The following is a 23,258-nucleotide window of genomic DNA, read 5'->3' as shown; positions in this document are numbered from 1 at the left end:
AATGGGCAGTCTAAATTTCAATGTTTAACATAATGAAGTTTTAATTTTCCCCTCACATCACAGCCCAGTGAAGATGTATGGTTTAGCATGATAGGTTGCTCCATGTAGTCATTTAGGAACAAAGGTTCCTTCCATCCCGTGGCTCTGATATCCCCTAGGGCTTCTGAGTCCTCCTCTGGGTCCTCTGCCTCCAGCCAGCTATGAATAGAGATGATGTGAACAATGTCAGGGTTTTTGGAGCTAGTGTTGGAAGTGGCATGCTCCACAACTTCCTTGGCCAGTACTAGCCTGACAGTACCACCTGGATGCCCAGGGGTGGGAAAATGCCAGACACTCAAGGAATCTCGAACCGTTTCTGATTCTTTACAATGCTTTCACTCCGATTAGACAGAGTGTATGATGGCCATACCAAGTTCCTGGCCAGCCTGAGGCTGCTTCATTTTGGGCTCCTGTTCTCAAAGCCGCCAGGTTTCATGGGGCCACACAGAAGCAGCATTTTCCACAGTGGTAGGGAATGTGGCCTCTCTGTTTTTCCTTGGAGGATTGGAGGGAACAAGCAGCAGTATTTGGTCATCTCATCCTATTTCCCATCCTACAGCCATCCCTGGAATCACAGGCTGATTTACAGAAACAACTTGTCTAGCTTTTCTCTCTTGGAATGGCTCATTGTCCATGGAACCTAAGAGAAACAGTCACCGGTACGATCTCCATATAAACTCCCAGTTCTGGGCACCTCCTCTTCCTTCTAGTCCAAACCAAAAAAAAAAAAAAAAAGAAATCCCAGGCCAGTCAAAGAAATCCAGCAGACATTGTTGGAAGCGTCTACCTCAGCAGCTCAGCCAACAGACCAGGAGAGTCTGAAGTTCCTTGTTGAGATTTTAGCAAGGGTGTTCTTACTAATTAACAGGGATGTACTCTAATGACATATAGCTACAGGTGGAGAAAAACATGAATGAGAATGTGAGCATGGCAAATCAAATCACAAGTATCATAACACAGCAGCCTGATGGAGTTTTGTCAGAGTACAAAGGCTGCAGTATTAGGAGGTGAGAACCAGACAGGCTCTGGCATGAATGCCAAGGGAAAGAGCGGATCTCAGAGAGTCACCTTAGGAGCCAGCACTGATGGATGGACTGGATCAGAGTCCTTGGCAAAGGCATGTCTGCTGAGCCTGATGCTGTCTTGAAAGTGCTGGTATTGCTCCAAGTCTATTATTGCCACTGTATTTTCATTTCCTCTCTTCTGTTTATGCTGCCCACAGTAGGTGCAAAGGGCTTACTTGCCTGCCAATCTATACAGAAACAATGCAAATGTTGTTAACCACAGGGAGGTCACTTCCTAGCATTAATAGGTCCTTTGTTCATTTTGAGTAAGAAGAAAAATAATTTTTCACAAAGATCTTAATTAGTTTTGAATGTGAAAACCATTTTATTTTTTACTTTCACATTTATTAAACATTGTATGATGCAAACATTTGTATGGTAGTACAAGTGATTTGGGTCAGTATTGGATAGAAGGAATGTCCACTTCTAATTGTGCTTCTCTTTATTTTTGGTCTTCTGTTGTCCTCCTTCCACATTCTACCCTCAGAGAAAGTTACCTCATGAGTCTGTCAAAATTCACATGGGAACCTTTCAAAATGACCTCACAGAGCTGCCATCTTTCTTCACGGTTAATCTGTCATCTGGTATCCCATCCCTTTTCTTCACCTGTATAATGAGGCTTGTGGCTAATTACAAACTTGGTCCAAGGCCCAATTTCTGTTCTTAAAACTCTGTCATTGTTGGATGAATTATGCTTTTAAGGAGCCAAGATTATAATGAAACACTGGCTTGACAGTTCCTAGTGGTGGGAATTTGCAAAACCAAGGCATGCTGTCTTCAGTAGTGAATCAAGGTTCGGGTCCCTCAGCGTTACTTGCCTCTGAGCTATTGGCAGAAGTGACCTCCTTTTGCTCACTGTTCTAATGCTTCCCAGCCTGGGTTCTCACACATTTATCCAATAGCTTGTCTTGATATCAGTTCAATGACCTCATTTCCAATCTTTCAAGAAGAAATCTTCCAAGAAACTCATGAGAATTAAGTAGCATTGAAGTGACAGTCTCTTTTCTTAGCTTATTCTGGAGAACAGCTTCCCACCTCATAGATACAAAACTGCAACAGTGCTGACGTTGTCCATCTCCAGAGGGACCTTTAACTTACAAATGTGCTGCTGCAGCATCTTCTGGAGTACAAATAGTTAAAGATTTTAGCCAAGACAGGCACAGAGGAAATGGAAGAACAAGGACTTTGTCTTATTCAACTTGTGTGTTCTGTAGGAACCAGGACCAGGTAGGAGGTGTGGGTAAGTTGATTTAATAATAGATTGACAGGTTTCTCCTAAATAGACACTGGAGTGATTCATATGATCCCCCCATGTTCAAGAATATTGAAGTGTGTTTTATGCACTAGTAAAAAAAAAAAAAAAAAAAGGAAAAATTAAAGAGCCAATTTGGTCCTTAGACCAATACTAGCCAAGCCAGGAAGGCTCGGCTCTGAGATGAGGTCAGCCAGGGACTTCGTAGAGTCTGGAAACACGCAGGAGTGGCGAGGTGCTGTCTCAGCCTCAGTAGTGATTGCCACTGTCTGCTTCTCGGTCTCTTCGCTTTGACAAGAGTGTGTGCTCTGTGACCCCAACGGCAGCGGTTAGAACCACAGAACATTATTCAGTGACAAGAGAGGCATTGCTGCCACAGCATTTCTCAGAGTGTGGTCAACCTGGCCACAGTCCCGGGAGCTGTCACTGCTGAAGTGTTCGGTGGCATGAGAATTTTGTTACAACATATATTGAATAGACCACAATATTGAGCATTTATCATAAATATATTTGTAGTTGTACATTAAAGACTCAGAAATTGGTCTGTTAAATATATTTCATCACAGAATCCTATTTTGATAGGATGTCTATAACTTTTACACAAAACCCACTTTACGCCCACTGATAGCACTTTCAAGTGTGTGAAACAGGGATGTGCAAACAGCTGTGTGCTTGCACCAGAAGTGGAATGCAAGCCTCTGGTCACCAATATGCCCAGTGTCTCTTCTCTTCTGAAAGATACCCCTGATCATCTGCTATGATGTGACATAATCTGCATGAGAGCCATGTTCAAACTCTTTGGAAAGGACATAATCGTATGTAATTATTACTTTATGTAGAGAAGTGAGTTTCCAAGTGGAGTCTTGTTCCCTCCTCTTGTCTTTCTCTGAGCCCTGAAACAACAGGGTAACCCCACATGAAGACCGAAGGGAAACTCCCGGGCCCTCTGCTCATCACCGTTTCAGGCTGGGGACAATCTTCTTCTACTCACCCTGCGCTGTTCAACAGCTGCGTCAGCTTGAGCACCTGAAACCCTTCAGGCAAGATGACAACCCACCCCGCCAGTCACAGAAGCCTGTCCCTCCCCTTGCTCAGAGAGTGGCCTATTCTCCTCTTGGGTCAGTCTGACTCCCTTCTGCTTATGAACCAAAGCCCCAATTAATGCCTTGACTGTATTCTCAATACTTGGCTTAGTCCATTTTTATTATCTGTGTGCCAAAATCTCCATCCTCTATAATATTTGTGGTGAATCTGGAAGGACTGGTAGAAGGCAGACATGGGGTAAGACCTATTGGGCTTCTAGCCCCAGGACTATGCAGCTGCCCAATCTTTTTTCTCCAGGGTTGCTGTGACAAGGAGAGTCTCTGGTCTCCCCTCCTCCACTTTGTTTTTCTCTCCTTATAGGCTAGGCAATGCTTCCTCTCCCATCCACTCCCGATTCTCTGTCTCTCACTCTCTCTTTTTTTTTTTTTTTTTTGAAAGGACAAAAGGGCATAAACTCAATTTGCTCAATGTACCCTTTTGTACAGGTGGCTGAGAAATTTCTGAGCCACACAGATTCATAGCTGGTATAGTCCTGGTGATCTGGTGAGCTTCTGAAATCTGACCATGGGGAAACTGGGCTTTTCTTTAAACACCCATCCAAGCCTGGGGATTCAATCTGAATTGGGAATAGGATATGATTTGTGGGATGAGCCCCCACAACTGTATACCATTCAAGTCAGGACACAGGAAATCTTCTCCAGCTCTAATCAAATGGGTTGAGAGCTCACCAGCATAAGGTGGCTGGCGAGTGTACTCATTTGAATTTGATTTATTGCTTTCTCCCTTCTTCTCTCACTAACTGTGGCTCCCACACGTTTCTATTCTCCGTGGCATCATCACCCAGAGTGAATAGTGGGAAGTGATGATGGCTTCCTCTCTCCCGCAATATCAGTTCCCACTATTCCCTCTGTGAGGTGAGGGGTCTCATGGCTCCCTCATCTATGATGAGATATTGATGCTCTCTTTCATATGCAGGAAACCCCATCTACTGTGAGTTCATGCATGTCATCTGTGTTGTTGGTGATAGCCATTCTGACTGGGTGAGATGGAATTCTCAATGTTAGATTTTGCATTTCTCTGATGGCTAAGGATGTTGAAATTCTAAAGAAAAATCTGTGAGCCATTTGTGCTTCATCTTTTTAAAAAAATATATTTATTTATTTGAGAGATAGAGTGCAAAAGAAGCTGATAGAGAGAACGGGTGTGTCAGGGCCTCCAGCCACTGCAAACAAACTCCAGATGCATGCACCACTTTGTGCATCTGACTTACATGGGTACTGGGGAATTGAACCTGGGTCCTTTGGCTTTGCAGGCAAGGGCCTTAACTGCTAAGCCATCTTTTTAGCCCCTGTGCTTCTTCTTTTGAGAACTGTCTGTTCATGAGCTAATAAAAAGCCCATTTATAGTTTTGATTGGAGTTTTGTGGTATTTATTTTTTGCAGCTCTTTATATATTCTTTCTATATTCTGTCTTCTTTGTCACTGGCAGATTTTCTTCACTCTGTGGGCTTCCTTTTTTGCTCTACTTATGGTTTCCTTTGCTGTACAGAAACTTCAGGTTCATGGAGTTTCGTGTGTGTTTCTATTTTCTGTGCTATTAGTCCTATTCAGAAAGTTCTTACCTGTATCCGTAAGTTCCAATGTATGCACTATGCTTTTTTTCTGGTATTTTCAGCATTTCTAATTTTAGTTAAGACCTTTGATCACTTTAAACCTGATGTTTGTGCAGTGTAAGATATGTGGATCTCATTGCATTCTTCTGTAGCCTTTGAGGTAAGAGGAGGAAGCTGACCTGGACAAGCGGCTGACACTGAAGAACTAGCTTCTGCCGGCCTTGATCCAGTCCCCATGAGATGACATTAGGAGAAGGCTCAGCACTGAAATATCTCTACCAAACCCTCCAATGATCAAGATCTATTGCAAAAGAGGTGGCAGAAAGAATGTAAGAGCCAAAGGAAGGGCAGGACTCCTTACAATGCACTCTTCTAGATACAAAATAGCCTGGAAATCTATGACCTTGCAGTGCCTGACACTACCTACACAAGATCATCATAATAGGAGGGAAAGATCATGACATCAAAATAAAAGAAAGACTGGTTGAGAGGGGAAAACGCATGATGGAGAGTGGAGTTGCAAAGGGGAAAGTGAGGGGGGAGGAATTACCTTGGTTTACTCTCTATAATTGTGGAAGCTGTCAGTAATAAAAGAAATATGTAAAAACAAAACTGGGAGCCTTTCAGAAAATAGAGTCCTTACTACAAAACTTACCAACTATCAGCTTACACAAGTGATGCTACTCAGACTCATATCTCAGTAAAGAAACTTTCCAGACAATGTCATTTTGTATAGGATCTCATGACTAACAATGAAGCTGTACCTTCCATCTATCCTACCCTTTGCTAACACAAACACTTGAACCTAAGGTCTTGAATACACTTTCGCTAAATTCACACTATCTTCTTTGAATTTGAGTGGATGGACCCACAATATTGCCTCACTGGTTTGGAGATGGTCCCCGTTTGTTTAGTAGTGGCTTTGCCCAGGCCTTGGTCCAGGACCTAAGAAAATTACAGCTTAAAGATGGGCTCCTTGGGACTTCCGGCCAAGATGGTGACCACCTAGCTGTGGTGCAAATCCCAGGGAAAGAAAGGCAAGACATTAAGGGTTTACTGGGTCTTTTTGTCAGTGGGAGGGCACAGGTGGGGGAACAGGGAATCGCGGATCCCCTCGCTGGTGGGTAGCCCACCCCTCCCACCAAATAGCTGCTGCCGCTGCTGCCACACTCTAATCGCACGGCGATCATGTGCTGATCGATCCATGTGTGCGGAAGCTTAGACTTCTCTGCACACTTACCAACATTACTGCTCGTGCCGCTGCACATTCAGTGAGCCCAGTCCCACAGCAACTGCCACACAAGCCCAGACTGTGTCTCTCACTTGCGCCAGCTCAGGTGCCATCCCATATCTGTCTGCCGCTGTGGCCACCCACCATTGTCCTGTGGCAGGGGAGCACAGACTATTTCCAGGTCCCAGTGTTCCCAGCCAGAGTTTGGGCTGCTTTAGGGCTTGGTACCTCAGTCCCCCTCCAAGTTCAAATGCAGACAGCTTTGGCGCATTACTGCGTGAGAATTCATGCAACTTTGGAGCACCTGTCAGGCAGTAGATAGGTGGCTTTGGCAAGTGGAAGCCAAAGCCCAGGCTGCTTGGCAACTGCCCCAGGCTGCCTCAGATTCCCATTGCAATTTATCCCAGGCTGATCTACCCACCTATGGGCCCATACACTATCATGGGCAGACCACAGTGCAAAACAATAACATGAAAAATCAAATGCAAGAAAATCCAGTTAGATCACCCAGTCCTACAATGAATACATCTAACCAAAACACAGAAGAGTCATTAGGATCAGAACATCAAATTGAAGCTATGAGCAATGCAACCCTGACCAACCTACTGGTAGAACTTGCAGGAAAGCAACAAAGGACCGATAATCATGTGGATGCTGCCATTACTAAGCTAGAATAAATAGATAAGAAATTGGAAGGAGTTCCAGAAAGTTAATAGATTTGAGGGAGAGTGAAAAAAAGAAGACCTTAAAAATCAGCTGGCCATGCTAAATGAAGACATAAAGAAATGCAAGGATGAATTCCAAGAATCATCAAGAAAATCAGAAAATGATGTGAAAAGGGAGCTTGACAGAGCGATGGAAATGAAACATAGAAAAGTAGTATAAAATGCAAACTTAATTGAACAAGTCCAAAACTCTCTAGGGGCTCTCAAGAATAGAGTCAGCAGGGCTGGAGAGATGGCTTAGCAGTTAAGCGCTTGCCTGTGAAGCCTAAGGACCCCAGTTCAAGGCTCGGTTCCCCAGGTCCCATGTTAGTTAGATGCACAAGGGGGCACACGCATCTGGAGTTTGTTTGCAGAGGCTGGAAGTCCTGGTGCGCCCATTCTCTCTCTCTCCCTCTATCTGTCTTTCTCTCTGTCTCTGTTGCTCTCAAATAAATAAATAAAAAATTAAAAAAAGAAAGTTCACCTTTTTTGTTAAAAAAAAAAAAAAGAATAGAGTCAGCGAAGTGGAGGATCGAAACTCTGATCTGGAAGACAAGATGGAAGAAACAGTTCGAAAGTTCAAAAATTTCAATAAGTTCAAAAGTTCCTGTGAACAGAACATGAGAGAATTGTGGTATACACTTAAACGTCCTAATATCAGAATCATTGGAATACCAGAAGAAGAAATTCAGACCAAAGGCATGGAAAACTTATTTAACAAAATAATTGAAGAAAACTTCCCCAGTCTCTTAAAAGAAAGGCCCATCAAGATACAAGAAGCCAACAGAACTCCGAATAGACTGGACCAAAGGAGAAACTCTCCAAGACTCTAAATATTGACACCAAAGAGAAAATCCTAAAAGCAGCTAGGGAAAAACAGCACACCACTTTCAATGGTAACCCCATCAGAATGACTTCAGACTTCACAGTGGAAATCCTGAAAGCTAGAAGGGCCTGGAAAGAAACACTCCAAAGTCTGAGAACCTATGGCTTCCAAACGAAACTACTCTACCCAGCAAAAGTATCCCTCATAATAGATGGTGAAAGAAAAACTTTCCATGACAAAACTCAACTTTACAATTATATGAACACAAAAACAAACCTACAGAGTATTTCAGGAAATTCTCCACAGAGAAGAATCAAATAATCAAACTCAAATGCCTACAAGAAGCAGATCACAATAACCAAACTCAGAGTAGGCACAAAAAACTTCACAGCCCATGAAAACACCAACACACATAAACAATCACAACATGGCAGGGATCAAATCAAACCTCATAGTCATTACCCTAAATATTAATGGCCTTAATTCACCCATCAAGAGACACAAGCTAACAGGATGGATCAAAAAATTAGACCCCTCAATCTGTTGCCTTCAAGAAACCCACCTCACCACTACAGACAGGCACCTCCTCAGGGTGAAGGGGTGGAAGACAATATTCCAAGAAAATGGGAATAAGAAACAAGCAGGTGTAGCTATATTAATATCAGATAAAATAGACTTCAAACCAAAAATAATCAAAAAAGACAAAGAAAGCTACTTCCTACTTACCAAGGAAACAATCCATTAAGAGGATATTACAATCATAAATCTGTATGCACCAAACACAGGCGCACCACAGTTCATAAAACAAGACCTAATTGACAATAAAACAGAAATAACCACCAACACCATCATAGCTGGGGACTTCAACACACCATTATCAGTAATAGACAGGTCATTCAAACAGAAACTCAACAGGGAAGTAAGAGAGCTCAACAAAACCATAGATCACTTAGACCTAATGGACATCTACAGTACTTTCAATCCCAAATCCACAGACTACACATTCTTCTCAGCAGCCCATGGAACATTCTCTAAAATAGACCATATACTGGGTCACAAAGACAGCCTCCACATATTTAGGAAGATTGACATAATTCCCTGCATGATACCAGATCACAATGCTATATTGCTAGAAATCAACAACAAAAGACCCACCAAGAATCCCAATAGCATCTGGAAACGGAACAGGACACTTTTAAACAATAAATGGATAGTGGATAAAATAAAAAATGAAATTGCAAAATTTCTGGAATTGAATGACAATGAGAACACATTGTACCAAAACATATGGGACACAATGAAGGCAGTCCTCAGGGGAAAATTCATAGCACTCAATGCCTTCATTAAAAAGACAGAGAGATCCCCAATGAATAACCTAACCATCCACCTAAAGGCACTGGAAAAACAAGAAAAATCTAACCCAAAGAGCTCCAGAAGGAAGTAAATAATTAAAATCAGAGCAGAAATTAATGAATTGGAAACCAAGGAAACAATTAAGACAATTGACAAGGCAAAGAGCTGGTTCTTTGAAAAAATAAACAAGATTGACAAACCCTTGGCCAATTTGATCAAGCAGAAAAAGGAGAAGCTTCAAATTAACAAAATTCAAAATGAAAAAGGAGAGATCACAACATATATAAGTGAAATTGGGAGAATCATCAGGACTTATTTCAAAAACCTCTACTCCACAAAACTGGATAATGTGGAGGAGATGGATAAATTCCTGGATGCACACCATCTATCAAAGCTAAACTCAGAGCAGATTAATCACCTCAATGAACCTATCACACTCATGGAGATTGAAAAAGTAAGAAAAACCCTCCCCCAAAATCAGCTGAATTCTATCAAACCTTCATGGAAGAACTCAAACAAATCTCCCTAAAACTGTGCCACACAATTGAAGAACAGGGAAAGCTACCCAACTCATTTTATGAAGCTAGTATCACCCTTATTCCAAAACCAGGTAGAGATTCCACAAGAAAAGAAAACTAATGGCCTATTTCCCTAATGAACTTAGATACAAAGATCCTGAACAAAATCCTTGCAAACCGAATCCAGCAACACATCAAAAACATCATTTACGTTGACCAAGTGGGATTCATCACAGGAACACAGGGGTGTTTCAACATACAGAAATCTGTCAATATAATACACCACATAAACAAGGTTAAACATAAAAACCACATGATCATTTCAATAGATGCTGAAAAGGCCTTTGACAAGATACAACATCAGTTCATGATCAAAACATTGGAGAGAATTGGCATGGTTGGTTCAAACCTTAACATAATAAAGGCAATATACAAAGCTCTGAAAGCCCAAATAATACTTAATGGAGAGAGACTAGAGGAATGCCCATTAAGATCAGGAACAAGGCAGGGTTGTCCTCTCTCACCTCTGCTTTTCAATATAGTACTGGAAGTCCTAGCTCAAGCAATAACAGGAGAAGGAAATAAAAGGGATACAATTTGGAAATGAAGAAGTTAAGTTAGCTCTATTCGCTGATGATATGATTGTATATGTAAGAGACCCAGGAGACTCCATCCCAAAATTCCTGAAGGTGATTACTCTTATAGCAAAGTAGCAGGATACAAAATCAATGCACAAAAATCAGTAGCATTTCTATATGCAAATGACAAAGATACAGAAAAAGAAATAAAGGACATAGTCCCATTTTCAATAGCAACAAAAAAAAATACCTTGGAATAATGTTAACCAAGGAAGTGAAAGATCTATACAATGAAACATAAAAACACTCAGAAAAGAAATTGAGGAGAACTTGAGGAAATGGAAAGAACTTCCAAGCTCCTGGATAGGTAGAATTAACCTTGTGAAGATAACAAATCTACCAAGGCAATATACAGGTTTAATGAAATTCCAGTTAAAATCCCTACAGTGTTCTTCACAGAGATAGAAAAAATGATCTCAAATTTCATATGGAAAGGCAGAAGGCCTTGCATGTCCAAACATATCCTCAGCAAAAGAAATACCTCTAGTGGCATCACCATACCTGATCTAAAGCTATATTACAAAGCCATAGTAATAAAAACAGTATGGTACTGGTATAAAAACAGGAGTATGGACCAATGGAATAGACTTGAGGACCCAGACTTTGGGTCAAGCAACTATAGCTACTTGATATTCGACAAAGGCCCAAACAATATAGGCTGGAAAAAAGACAGCATCTTCAACAAATGGTGCTGGGCAAACTGGATAACCACATGCAGGAAACTGAAACTTGATCCACACTTTTCACCATGCACTACACTCAAATCCAAATGGTCAAAGACCTCAATATAAGACCAGAAACTCGAATACTACTGAAAGAAAATTTAGGAAGTACTTTCCATGATATAGGAATGGAAAAAGACTTCCTGAACAAAACCCCAGTAGCTCACGATCTTAAATAGTCACTCGACCAATGGGATCACATGAATCTGAAGAGTTTCTTCACAGACAAACATACAATAAGCAAAGCCAATAGATTCCCCACAGAAAGGGAGAAAATATTTGTGGGTTATCAACTGATAGAGGCCTAATCTCTAGAATCTACAAAGAACTCAAAAAATCTAAACAGTAAGAAGTCAAATACTGCACTCACAAAATGGGGCAAAGGGCTGAACAGGCAGTTCACAGAGGAAGAATTACAAATGGCAAACACACACTTAAGAAGATGTACATCATCCCTAATCATCAGAGAAATGCAAATTAAAACAACTATGTGATTCCACCTTACCCCAATAAGGATAGCAAACATCAAAAAATCAAATGAAAATAAATGCTGGCGAGGATGTGGAGAAGTAGGAACACTCATCCACTGTTGGTGGGAATGTCGGATGGTACAACCACTTTGGAAAGCAATATGGAGACTCCTGAAAAAGCTGACTATAGAGATACCAACAGACCCAGCTATTCCCTTACTGGGCATCTACCCTAAAACCTTCAAACCACAGGCCAGAGAGATTTTCTCAACCATGTTTGTAGTGGCTCAATTTGTAATAGCTAAGAGATGTAATCAACCCAGACGTCCATCACTAGAAGAATAGATAACTAAGATGTGGTATATCTACACAATGGAATTCTATACAACAGTAAGAAAAAAATGCCACAACAAAATTTGAGGAAAAATGGTTGAACCTGAACAGATCATTGTCAGTGAACTTACCCAATCACATAAAAAAAAAAAAAAAAAAATCACCACATAGTCTCACATCTACAGCACCTAACCTGAATCTACCCAAGATACCTTACATACCCAGCAAACATCTCATGGACTAGACACTAGGATGAATGGGGAGGGAGGGGAGGGCATCGAAGGGGTGGGAAACACTAATATGGACCCAAATGGCAATGGTCCCATAAAATTCTACTTCCTAAAAGGCAGACCAAATGGCTGAACCTTCACCAGGCCCTTACAGGAAACACCTGAACCACAAGACACTGGAGAGGGTAGGATCAAGACTAACCTAAATCCTCTACATCTTCCCTCCCTCCCTTCCTCTACCTCTCCCTCTCTCTTTCGTCTCTCTAACTCTTGTATATTAGTTATCTTTTTCCCCATTGTCTTAGAGGGCACTGACCTGTAACACCCAGTACCAGCATAAGGCTATCATCCACAATGAGCTTTTGATCAGAGAGACTTGCAAGGTTTCCTAAAAGACATGACAGATGTCTGTCAGAGTACTTGATGACCCTCCAAACTGCTGAAATCATCATATGCAGCTGACACGTAAAATGGAGTGGCATGGCTGGAAGCCAGGAGAGAGTCAGTCCCCAGACAGTGTGTCTAGTGCCAAAAGGTGTACATGGATGACTGGGAGAAATGACCAATATCTGTCCAGCCTACTCATTGTCTAACCTACTTAGCAGAAAATAACCTGGTGTGATGCTCACACAAGTGCAATAGTGGCACACAGCCACGGTGGGGAACCAGCTGCTCTTGATTTGGCTAACTGATCCCCTCAATGTACAGCATCCATAGCTGGAGCTGGGAAACAAGTCAGAACTGTATCCAAACATAAGCCCACTCTCCAATATCAAGCTACCATCAATCATGGGCTACAAGAGGGCCTACACCTATTAAACTCTCTATAAAAAAAGTAAGGGCTATCTCATTTTTCCTGGTGCTAACTTACTCTCCATTGGAGAATCTGCTTCTCTTTTTCACATAGATGTAGATCCTAAGGAGAGAGCCACCCCATCATACCTTAAAAGGGCCCTGGCTGAAACTAAGGAAAATTGGCAAAACAAGCAAGGGTGCTGTTTACCTGATGAACTGGAAACCAGCACAAGGGGGAAGGAGACCAACACAGAGAAAAATCAACTCCTACCAAATCAGAGAGCCAGACCCTCAGAGGCCCACAACACCTCATCACTGAAGCAGACCAAAAATGAACCCAACATGGCTCAGGGAAATTTTGTGGAAGAGGGGGCGGAAAGAATGTTAGAGCCACATGTTGGATCATGATATCCAGAGACATTTATCATACCAATAACTGTGGGCTAACTCCACAATGCATGACCCATATGCCTCAACAAGGAGGAGCTAATGGGGAGAGGGTAGGTCACAGGTGAGCCTAATAATGATACCAAACTGCCTGTATTTTCTGAATACAAAACTAATAAAATTTAAAAAAAGAGGGCTGGAGAGATGGCTTAGCGGTTAAGCGCTTGCCTGTGAAGCCTAAGGACCCCAGTTCGAGGCTCGGTTCCCCAGGTCCCACGTTAGCCAGATGCACAAGGGGGCGCACGCGTCTGGACTTCGTTTGCAGAGGCTGGAAGCCCTGGCGCGCCCATTCTCTCTCTCCCTATATCTGTCTTTCTCTCTGTGTCTGTCGCTCTCAAATAAAATAAATTTAAAAAATTATTTTAAAAAAAAAAAGATGGGATCCTTGGATCAAGAGGGAAGGCTCAGTTGATAAGAATGCTCACTGCACAAGCATAAGCCTCCATGTAAACAGTTGGGCATGGTGGAGGGGTGCATGTATCTGTATGGTAGTTTGAATGTGTGTCCCCCCCACCTCCATAGACTCAGGTGTTTTATTAAAGATTTTAACTTGGGTCTCCAGTTATCTCACTGGAGGAGGTGTCACCTGGGCGGCAGATCCTGGGGTCCAACCCTAAAGTATGTTTGGGGGCATATCTGAATTCCAGCCCAGAGGTATGCAGAAAGGTCTGAGTTCTGGGGTCTTGCCTGCTGCTGGTTTGCGCTTGCTGTTGGTTTGTGCTTGCTGTCTTTGGTGTTTGCGGGCTGTTTGGATTTTTTCTCTTTGCATGGATGGATGAAAGCAGCTCTGCCATTGATGGAACTTTCCCTGGATCTGTAAGCTTGAAATAAATCCCTTCCTCCCATAAACACTGTTCTGGTTGAATATTCTTCCCCACATCATGGAACTAATTGCAACAATCTGTGAACAAATTTCCAGATTAGGTTAATTGGGGGTGGGAAGACCCACCCTAACTACGGGTATCACCATTTCAGGGCTGGGGTCCATAGATTGAATCTGAAGGAAAAAGTGAGCTAAGCCCTAACACCTATCACTCTTCACTTTGACTATGGACTGAGAGTGACTAACTTCCTTCCTCTCCTGCCACCATGCCTTCTCCACCATGATACACTGTAAGCCCAAATAAACCCTGCTTCTCCTAAGTTGCTTTTTGTCACAGCAATGAGAAAAATAGCTAATACAGGAGCACATGTGATTGTCCCATTTAGGTCAGGCATGAAAAGATTTTTACAACCTCCAAGAGAAGGTTATACCTCCATAGATCAACAGGAAGCAGTTATTGAAGATAACTGTGTTATTTTATTTATTTATATATTTATAAATACACATATTATTTATTCCCTCTTTCCCCTTAAGGGGGGTAAACTCTCTGGGTGGGGAAATGAGACACAGACAAATAAACTCTTGGGTCTTAGCCCATTACCTGTTAAAAGTTTGGTATGCTTGGATCATATGGTAGATCTGTTTTCAGTTTTTTGAGGAATTTCCATACTGATTTCCATGGTGGCTGGACTAGTTTACATTCCTACCAGACTTTATAGGTTCATAAAAACATACATGTGCAGACAATCTGGAAGTAGAGGATCAAAAGAGACTCACAGAAGGGGCAGGGGAGATAGGAGAGATAAATATGTGGAGAAATAGCACACTAGATATTTGCATGAAAATAGACCCACCTAAACAGCTGCGCATGGCCATAAACATCTTTATTCCCAATCCTGTGGGGAGCAGAGGCAGGTGAATCACCAGGGCTTATAAAAAAAAGTACAAACTCTGGGGTCAGAAAGAGAGGCTGACTCAAGTAAGAATGGACAGAAGAGCAATGGCGTGATGGAGGGGGACATCTAATGCTCTGGTCTGGCCACCACAGAAGAGTGTATATGACCATAGGCAAGTGCACAGGGCACTACATGAGTGCACACACATGCACACACTACACACATGCAAAGAAGGTGAAGAGCAAAAGAAGAAAGCCAAAATATTCTGAAAGTTTGATTGTTAGGACTGCTCTATATGTAGCATTTCATTTCAACCTCACAAGTTTATGAATTTGATAAAATTATTATTTTCAGATGGTCTACTAGGAAACAGAAAAAAATTATTGTTGGTTCTTTTTTCATATGTGTATGTATGGTGTGTGTCTGCATGTTTGCACATGTTTTGGTACATGTGTATGCAGGAGTGCATGCACATATGTACACATGTATGTGGAGACCGGAGGTTGATACCAGCTAGCTTCCTCTCCACCTTTTTATTTGAGATAGGGTCTCTTGCTGAACCTAGAGTATTCTGATGGCTAGACTAGCTAACCAGTGAGCTCCAGGAATTCCCTGTCTTCATCTCCCCAGTGCGTCACCACACCTAGTATTTTATGTGGGAACTGGGGATCTGAACTCAGGCCCTCATGCTTACATGGCAAGCACTTGACCCACTGAGCTATTTCTCTAGCCTCAGAAGCAGAAAATTAAATACGTTGTCCAAAATCACACAAGAAGCACCAATATTGGGATCCAAACCTATTCAGCCTGATTTCAGAGCCCTCTGAGCTTGTTTCTGCAAAAGTAGACTTTAAGGTTAGGATTTGGGGTAGGAGAATCGAGGTGAGACAGGCAGGGTCACAGTGAGACAGAGGAAGAAGAGTCAGTCAAGGGTGCATTTGTGGACAAAAGGACTGAACCTACTCAAGAGAGAGGGAACTGGGGGGTTTGTACTATAAGTGCAGTTTCTCCTTTTTGGAGTCTGGGTCTGAGTTCTCACTCCTCAGCACTTGTGGCCTGCCTTGTGCTTGGACTGAGTTTACAACCATACAGATGCTTGAGATAGGATGTATATATGAGAAAATGGCCCTCTGATTCTGCAGATGTCTCATCCAGGATGTGTAAAGACACGATTAGTTCAGCCCCCCACCCAGGCTTCTCTTCTGCCCCTGTCTCCCCCCAGTATAGTGGAATGATCACATCATCATGCACCAGATAACCTGCTTTCTATCTATGTTAGTCAGAACATAGATAGAGATAGAAGAGAAACAAGCCCAGCACCAATAGTCTGAAATAATGAGCTTGTTGGTTTATCTAACTGCAAACCAACATTTCTCTCCATGTACAGGACAAGATACAATGGGACCCAGGGGCTCAAATACAATCACACTATAGCACTAACTCTCCCCATTTCTAAAATCTTCTCACCCTAAAGATTAGTACTAATTTTAGGCAAGTTATTTTTCTATAAGGTGTCAAAAGCTACTCCTGCGCCTCCAGGCTTACAATTTCCTTACCTCGCTGTCCTCAGGTGATGGGAATGCTTCCTGCTTAGTTCCACCACAAGATCTGGAGGAGGATTTTAACAGCTGAACTCAGATCTGACACTCCTTTCTGAGCCAATCAGCGTAGCCACACTGGGCCATGTTCTCATCCCTGGCTAGCAGTGGTGGAGTCAGCTCCTCCGTGTTCAGCGCTGTCCCTACAATCAGCTGACAGTCAGCTGAAAGAGCATCCACTATACTTCTCTTCATGCCAGACTGCACTCTCCTTCAGGGCGAGACATTGACTTCACGTGGTCTCCCAGCCCCTCGCCCAGAACATAGAAACAACAAGCTAATGAAACTCCATAGAATCACGTAGCAGACAGCTTTAGGTTCACTGAGATGAACTTCCAGACCAGGCTCAGTTATGGAGGAAGGGATATTTATTGAAGCATACAGATCCAGGGAAAGTGCCATAATGGCAGAAGAAACTGGCCTGCCATCACAGAAACAAACACAGAGGGAGAAGCACAAGTCTAAAAGTCAAAAGCCACGCAGCACAGCACACTTCAGGAACTCCAGCTAGGCACACTTTACATATCTTTAGATTGAAATCTCAAACCCACCACCATACCTAAGATCGGCCCAGTGATACCTCCTTCAACAAAGTGGCTGTATATGAAAACTACAGACTAATAAAACACTGAATATATTGGGGGCTAGCTATTCAAACTACCACATTCAGCCCCTGGCCCCCAATAGATTTATAACCATCACACATTGTAAATTGTATTCAGTTTAATTTTAAAGGTCCCCATAGTCCTGACCAATTTAAGATAATAAGTCCTGTAAAATTAAACAAGTTAAATACTTTCAACATATAAAGATACAGAGAAAACATTTTCAGCTGGTATAATGCATAGCAAGGAGAGACTAAAACAATGCAAACTCAACCACCATCAAACAAACATCAGACTTCTGCAGTTCACGTTCAATATAACCAGAGGCTGACAGTCTCCAGATTTTCCAATTCCACCCCTCCAGCTGGGCAGAGTAGCCAAGGAACACTTCCATCCTAGGTCAGCAGTACACTTCATGGTAGCCCTTGCATAGTCCTGGTATATTAAAAACATCTTTAGGTCTTCATGCAAACCATAGTCCATCTTCTAAAGGCTCTTTTAGCCTATGGGGCATCAGGCTCTGCTTCATGCTGCAAATTAAAAGAGAAAGCATTCTCAGTGCAGCCCTGTGTGAAGTTGTACTGCGCACCCAGAGGTGAGCGGCCTTCTTGTGCTTGTTTCTCTTGGCACAGGTACTCTACAAATTCATGTCTGCTTTACCTCCAGACTCATCTCTCGCCATCTTCTCCCTCGGGCTTAGGCTCTTTCCTCTGCCTGGAGCTCTCTCTTTCTTCACCCATGTTTCTTTATTTTTCTTTTTAAAAAATTTCCCTGAGCACTCTTAAATGTTTATCAGCCATTCATATATCTTCTTTTGTGAACTCTTTGTTCCTTAGTCTCCCCTTTGTCCTTGCCTCTTTTGCAGGAATAATTCCTCTGTATCCTTTGGATCATATCTTGAATGTCCCTTATTTAGAAACACCATTTCCATCTCCTCAGTTAGGAGAAGGTCCTCCTGCTATAGGCTTCCAGGGCACTGCATCCTTCCTCCTCATCAGATACCTTCCTTATGTTTCATTATATACCCTCCCTACTCCACTATAGCCTTATTGCAGTGAGGGAAAAAGACAATAAATGTTTTCTGACATCAAGACTCAACATCAACAGGTTGGGACAATTCAATTTTAACTACTAACGACCCACAGTTTGTATGGCCCCACAGGTTGATGTCTCTTCCACAAGATCATCCTTTCTTCAGATGCCAATCATGAGTCCTACCTACTTCTGACTGACAAGCTAAAAGCCAGGATTTATCGTCATCTCATCCCCTCCTCTTAGAAAGATGCACAGGACTAAGAAAAATTTTACTTCCATTGTCTGGTTTATTAGAAAAGACACTAGGAATAGCCAGGTGAAGAATGGCATAAGACATGGACTAGAAGGGTCCAAGGTACAGGAATCTCCGTGTCCATGGGGCTGGGGTATGCACCAACCCACACAAACTTCCTTTGTTGAAGAGGTTGTACAACAGTCAACCTTCAGCTCCCAACCTCCACCCTCTCCAGAGGATGATGGATGGAATGAGAGTTCTAACCCTTTGCACACACCAGACTCCATCCTGAGTCTATCTAGGGTTTTCACCCTAAGTCACTTCCTTAGCTCATACTTGACTGGTACCCAGAGGGGCTCATTATGAGTAACAATGGACAATCCTATCAGGAAATCCTGTTATGAGGAGCTAAGTCCCAGGAATCAGGGACAAGGAGCAAATGTTCTTATCATACATCAGAAACACACTGATCATGTTCACAGTTGTACCCGCATGCTTAGCACACAGCAGGCGTGAAGTCTGGCTTTGCCACCTGAATGAATGAGCCAAAAAAATGAATGTGCCGTTTCTTCAGGCATGGGAGATGGTTCTTACCAGCTGAACTCTGGAGTCCAGTTGGGAGATTGCAAACATCTCATGCCAGCTTCAAGGAGTGTCTTTAGAGGGTATGCAAGAGTGTCAAGGGGAGGCAACCTTCTGTTAGCTTCCTGGACGGCTGTACTAATGACAGCCCAGGGGAAGCAGCTATCTACAGGGCAAGGACTGCCTTGTTTCCGGCCAGTGCAGCAGCTCTCCCTCCCGCTTCTGGGAAGGAAGGCACAGCTGGGGCTTCAGGGAACTGCGCTGCAGCCCAGGCACATCAGGGGACAGAGCATCCCTAGCGAGGGAGCCGCTGGATGGCCCCAGCCCCGCATGGAAAGTCCTGCTGAGGGGCCATGCATCCCAACATGGAGGAATTCTCCCTACCACTCACATTCTTTCCCCTGACAAATGGATTTATAGAGACAGAGTAGAGGGGAAGCAACACATTTCCAACTACAGAGTCCCTAGCAGGAGGCAGGGGGATGACAGGGAGTGGAGGACAACAATGTTTAATAATTGTATCAACGATTCAATTCAGATACTTTTCCATCTGTTGCCTAAATTTTAAAAAAGATAATATCTCTGTTATTATCAAAACCGTAAACCATTTTTACCATAATGAGAACCCAAGATTTTATTTCATTGACAGTCATGCTCAAAGGATTATAAAAACAGACATAGTATTATTCAGAGTGCATAAAACTTGAATTTTTTCAGGTCTGGTGTGGTGTGGTAGGCATGTGGTATCTGCGCATGTGCAGACAGACTCACAGGCATGGAAACCAGAGGACAGCACTGGGGGTCTTCCTGTATTGCTCATCTGGACATTTTCTTGAGACGGAGTCTCTTTATGAACATGGAACCCAAGCACTTCTCCCCAAGCCATCCCATTTCTTCTCGCTCTACTCCCATAGGACTGGGGGTACAAGGTGTGTGGCCATACCTGGATGTTTATGTGGGTGCTAGGGAATGGGGCTCAGTCAGGTTCAGGCCCTCACAGGCCCCCATGCTTGAGGCAAGCATTCTTACCTGCTAAGCCTCAGCCTTGAATATATCTTCATCAGATTATTTAGATTAGAATAAATGTAAGGATTTCAAAAATTAAAAGCTTTCCAAATATACATTTTCTTCTAAGAATTTAAAATTAAGAGGCAGAATACAAATGATAACACATACATGTGGACTCTTCAAATCAAAATTAGCTAATGAAATCGTTTTAGAAAAAGAGCTCTATTCTTCTTTGCAATGTCCATCTGGTTGCCACCACAAGAAATATGTCACTGTTATACCAAGAGCTACAGTAAAAAAATATTTGAAGTAATATGAGTTAACATTGTAGACATTTCTCCAGTTGTCACTAGTATATGTGTAAATACTGTGACAATCTATGTCTATCCCTGAATCAGAACCAGGAATTGAAACTTAAAAGAGAAGCAAGGGTGCCTGGCTCCACTGGGAACTGATTCTTTGTTACTCAAGAATCAACATTTCTACTATTAAAGAAGATTTTGACAAGTCAATTTGTCATTTCTATTTTCTAAGTACTTTTGCTGCTCAAATCTTCCTTCCACCCCTAAAACCATGCCCACCTGTTAGCAATGGCAGATGTACCCAGCCTTCCTGGCGTTCACCCGACATCCCTTTTGTCTCTGGTGTTGCATGACTTTTCCTAGAGAGATTGGCAGAAACACCTATTCACCCCAGGTACAACAAGAGACCAGAGAAACAATTCCACCCAAGTCTTCCTTGATGAACCAGTGAATTTATTGAGGCTTCTTACAGCATGTGTGGTTCAGGCAGCCTCCTTACCCAGAAATCCCACCCCAGCATTGTGACAACTTCCTTATGAAAGCTGCATCCCTGATGTCCCAGTATCAATAACCTTCCCTCTCCTATGTATGACAGCAGCCCAGACTCTGGACCCAGTTCATCTGGGGACATGAGATACAGGAGAGAATGAGCAGCTGGAATTGCATGTGGGGTGCAATGATTGCCCTCTCTTTTCTGAGGGAACATTAATAGGTCAGATCTCATTGTAGCCTGTTAGAAGTGATCACCACTGCTCTGATTTCAAGTCAGCAACAGTCATGTTATTTCAGCAAACAGAGTTCTACTACTCTTGGACACAAGACAGATGTAGAGTTCTGGAAGCCAAAGGCTCAGGAGTGCTGGTCACAGTAGCAGTTATTAAGCAATATGGGGCACACCTTTCTAATCTCCAGATCCCGAGGGACAGAATGGCCATGTTCTTCAAAGTGCTCTGAGAGCCATGACAGTGCATATTTTTGCTTTGGGCCATCAGCTGGTCTCTATTGAAACCATTCTACTTGGTCATAGTGTGTGTAAAAGCAGCCCAGAACACTTCCTAAGGGAATGAGTGGGGTTTTCCTGCAATAAGACGATATTGACCAACCAGCCAGATCTGGACCAGCTGGCTATTGCTTATTATAACTGACAGAGGCCAGGGATAGAGCTTCTCCTACCTGCATCAAAGGGCAGCCCTGGCTGTTCCCATATACAATCTGATAAGCCTTTCTAGAGCTTTCTAGAATCTGAAAGAAGAATGAAGCTGTTGAGTGTGTCAGGGAACACACATTTTTCTTCATTTTTTTTTTTGGTTTTTCGAGGTAGGGTCTCACTGTAGCCTAGGCTGACCTGGAATTCAGTATGTAGTCTCTGGGTGGCCTCGAACTCATAGCGATCCACCTACCTCTGCCGCCCAAGTGCTGGGATTAAAGGCATGTGCCACCACGACCAGCAACCAGGTCTTCTTTTCTGCTCATGGGTAGAGGCGGTATAGTGTCTGTTTGCTGCATGTGTATGTGCCCTTGTATGCCAGCATGTGGTGAGGGATGTATGTGTGGTATGTGTGGTCTGTATATGTACGTGCCATGTGGTGCCCGGGTGGTGTGAGGAGTTGTGTGTGTGGTGTGGTGTGCTGTCGGCATGGGTATATGTGCCCACGTGGCACCCCATGTGCTTGTCTGTGGAGCTAAGGAGCAGAACGTTGGGTATCTGGCTCCCTTGCTCTCCTGTCCGTTCTACTTGAGCTGGAGTCTCTTACTGGGCCCAGAGCCTGGCATTTTTTCATCAACTCTGCAAAGTCTTGAGTCTCTGCTCCTTTATGGGTCTGAGGTTACAGACACGCTGTGGCTATGCCCAGCTATTTAAGTGGGTCCTGGGGATAGAATGTGAGCAGTCTTTCAGGCCCTCGTGCTCCCCCAGGGAGAGTGCTCTTAACCACTGAGTTGTCTTGCCAGCCTCAGATCCGGCCTTTTGACCCCTGTGGAGGGCCATATTGACTTCAGCAATGTACAGTTCTGTTCAGTGATATGCTATATAAAATCAACGCTTTTTGAAACTTTTTTTAAAAAGATTTTATTTTCATGTATTTATTAGACTCAGAGAGAGAGTGGGAATGGGCATGCCAGGTCTTCCAGCCACTGAAAACAAACTCCAGACGCTTGCATTACCATGTGCATCTGGTTTATTTGGGACCTGGAGAATTAAACCTGGGTCCTTAGGCTTTGCAGGCATGGACCTTACCTGATAAGCTGTCTCTGCAGCCCACTTGTTTTCTTTTTTCATCTTGGACTTAACCTTCTATATTACAATTTTTATAAAACTTAAACACAAACACTAGACCTCTCACAATGCATGCAGCACATTTAAGTTATTACTGAACAAACACCATTTATATAATATCTTGGGTTGTGCCAATAGGAACAAAACAATGCCAATGTTCTTAATGTCTCCCGATGTGGGCGTTTTCATGAGGCTGTCAATGGGGAGCTCCTTGCCCGTTCAGCAGTGAGTTACACAAGTACTACTTCCCCTGTCATTGCCCTAAAGTGGTCCTTGCCTACAGAGGTTCAGTGTACCTGAGGGGACATTCAGGAACCCTTCTGTCCTTGGCATTCACTGATTGCGGTTGCTGCTGTCTCACTGTTCTCTTTGGCTCTTTACCAAATGGCACAAACTTTTGCTGTTGCAAATTTCAAGTCAAAGTTTGACCTCCTGTTTCAGCAGAATTTGCAGCTGGTAACGAGCTCTGGGCTGACTTTTGGAAGTTAGAGACACTTTGTATTTTGTCTATTCCTATGCTAAAGGACATAAAAAGGATTATGCCAAACATTGCTTAGTAGAAATTTGGCTGTCTCTGACTTATTCAATCCTATGAGCCTGTGCTTCCTTGTATTTCTATTT

Source organism: Jaculus jaculus, chromosome 16, assembly GCF_020740685.1.
Source record: "Jaculus jaculus isolate mJacJac1 chromosome 16, mJacJac1.mat.Y.cur, whole genome shotgun sequence".
Taxonomy (NCBI): Eukaryota; Metazoa; Chordata; class Mammalia; order Rodentia; family Dipodidae; genus Jaculus; species Jaculus jaculus.
The sequence above is the reverse complement of the archived record's forward strand: the minus strand, read 5'-3'. Positions refer to the sequence as shown.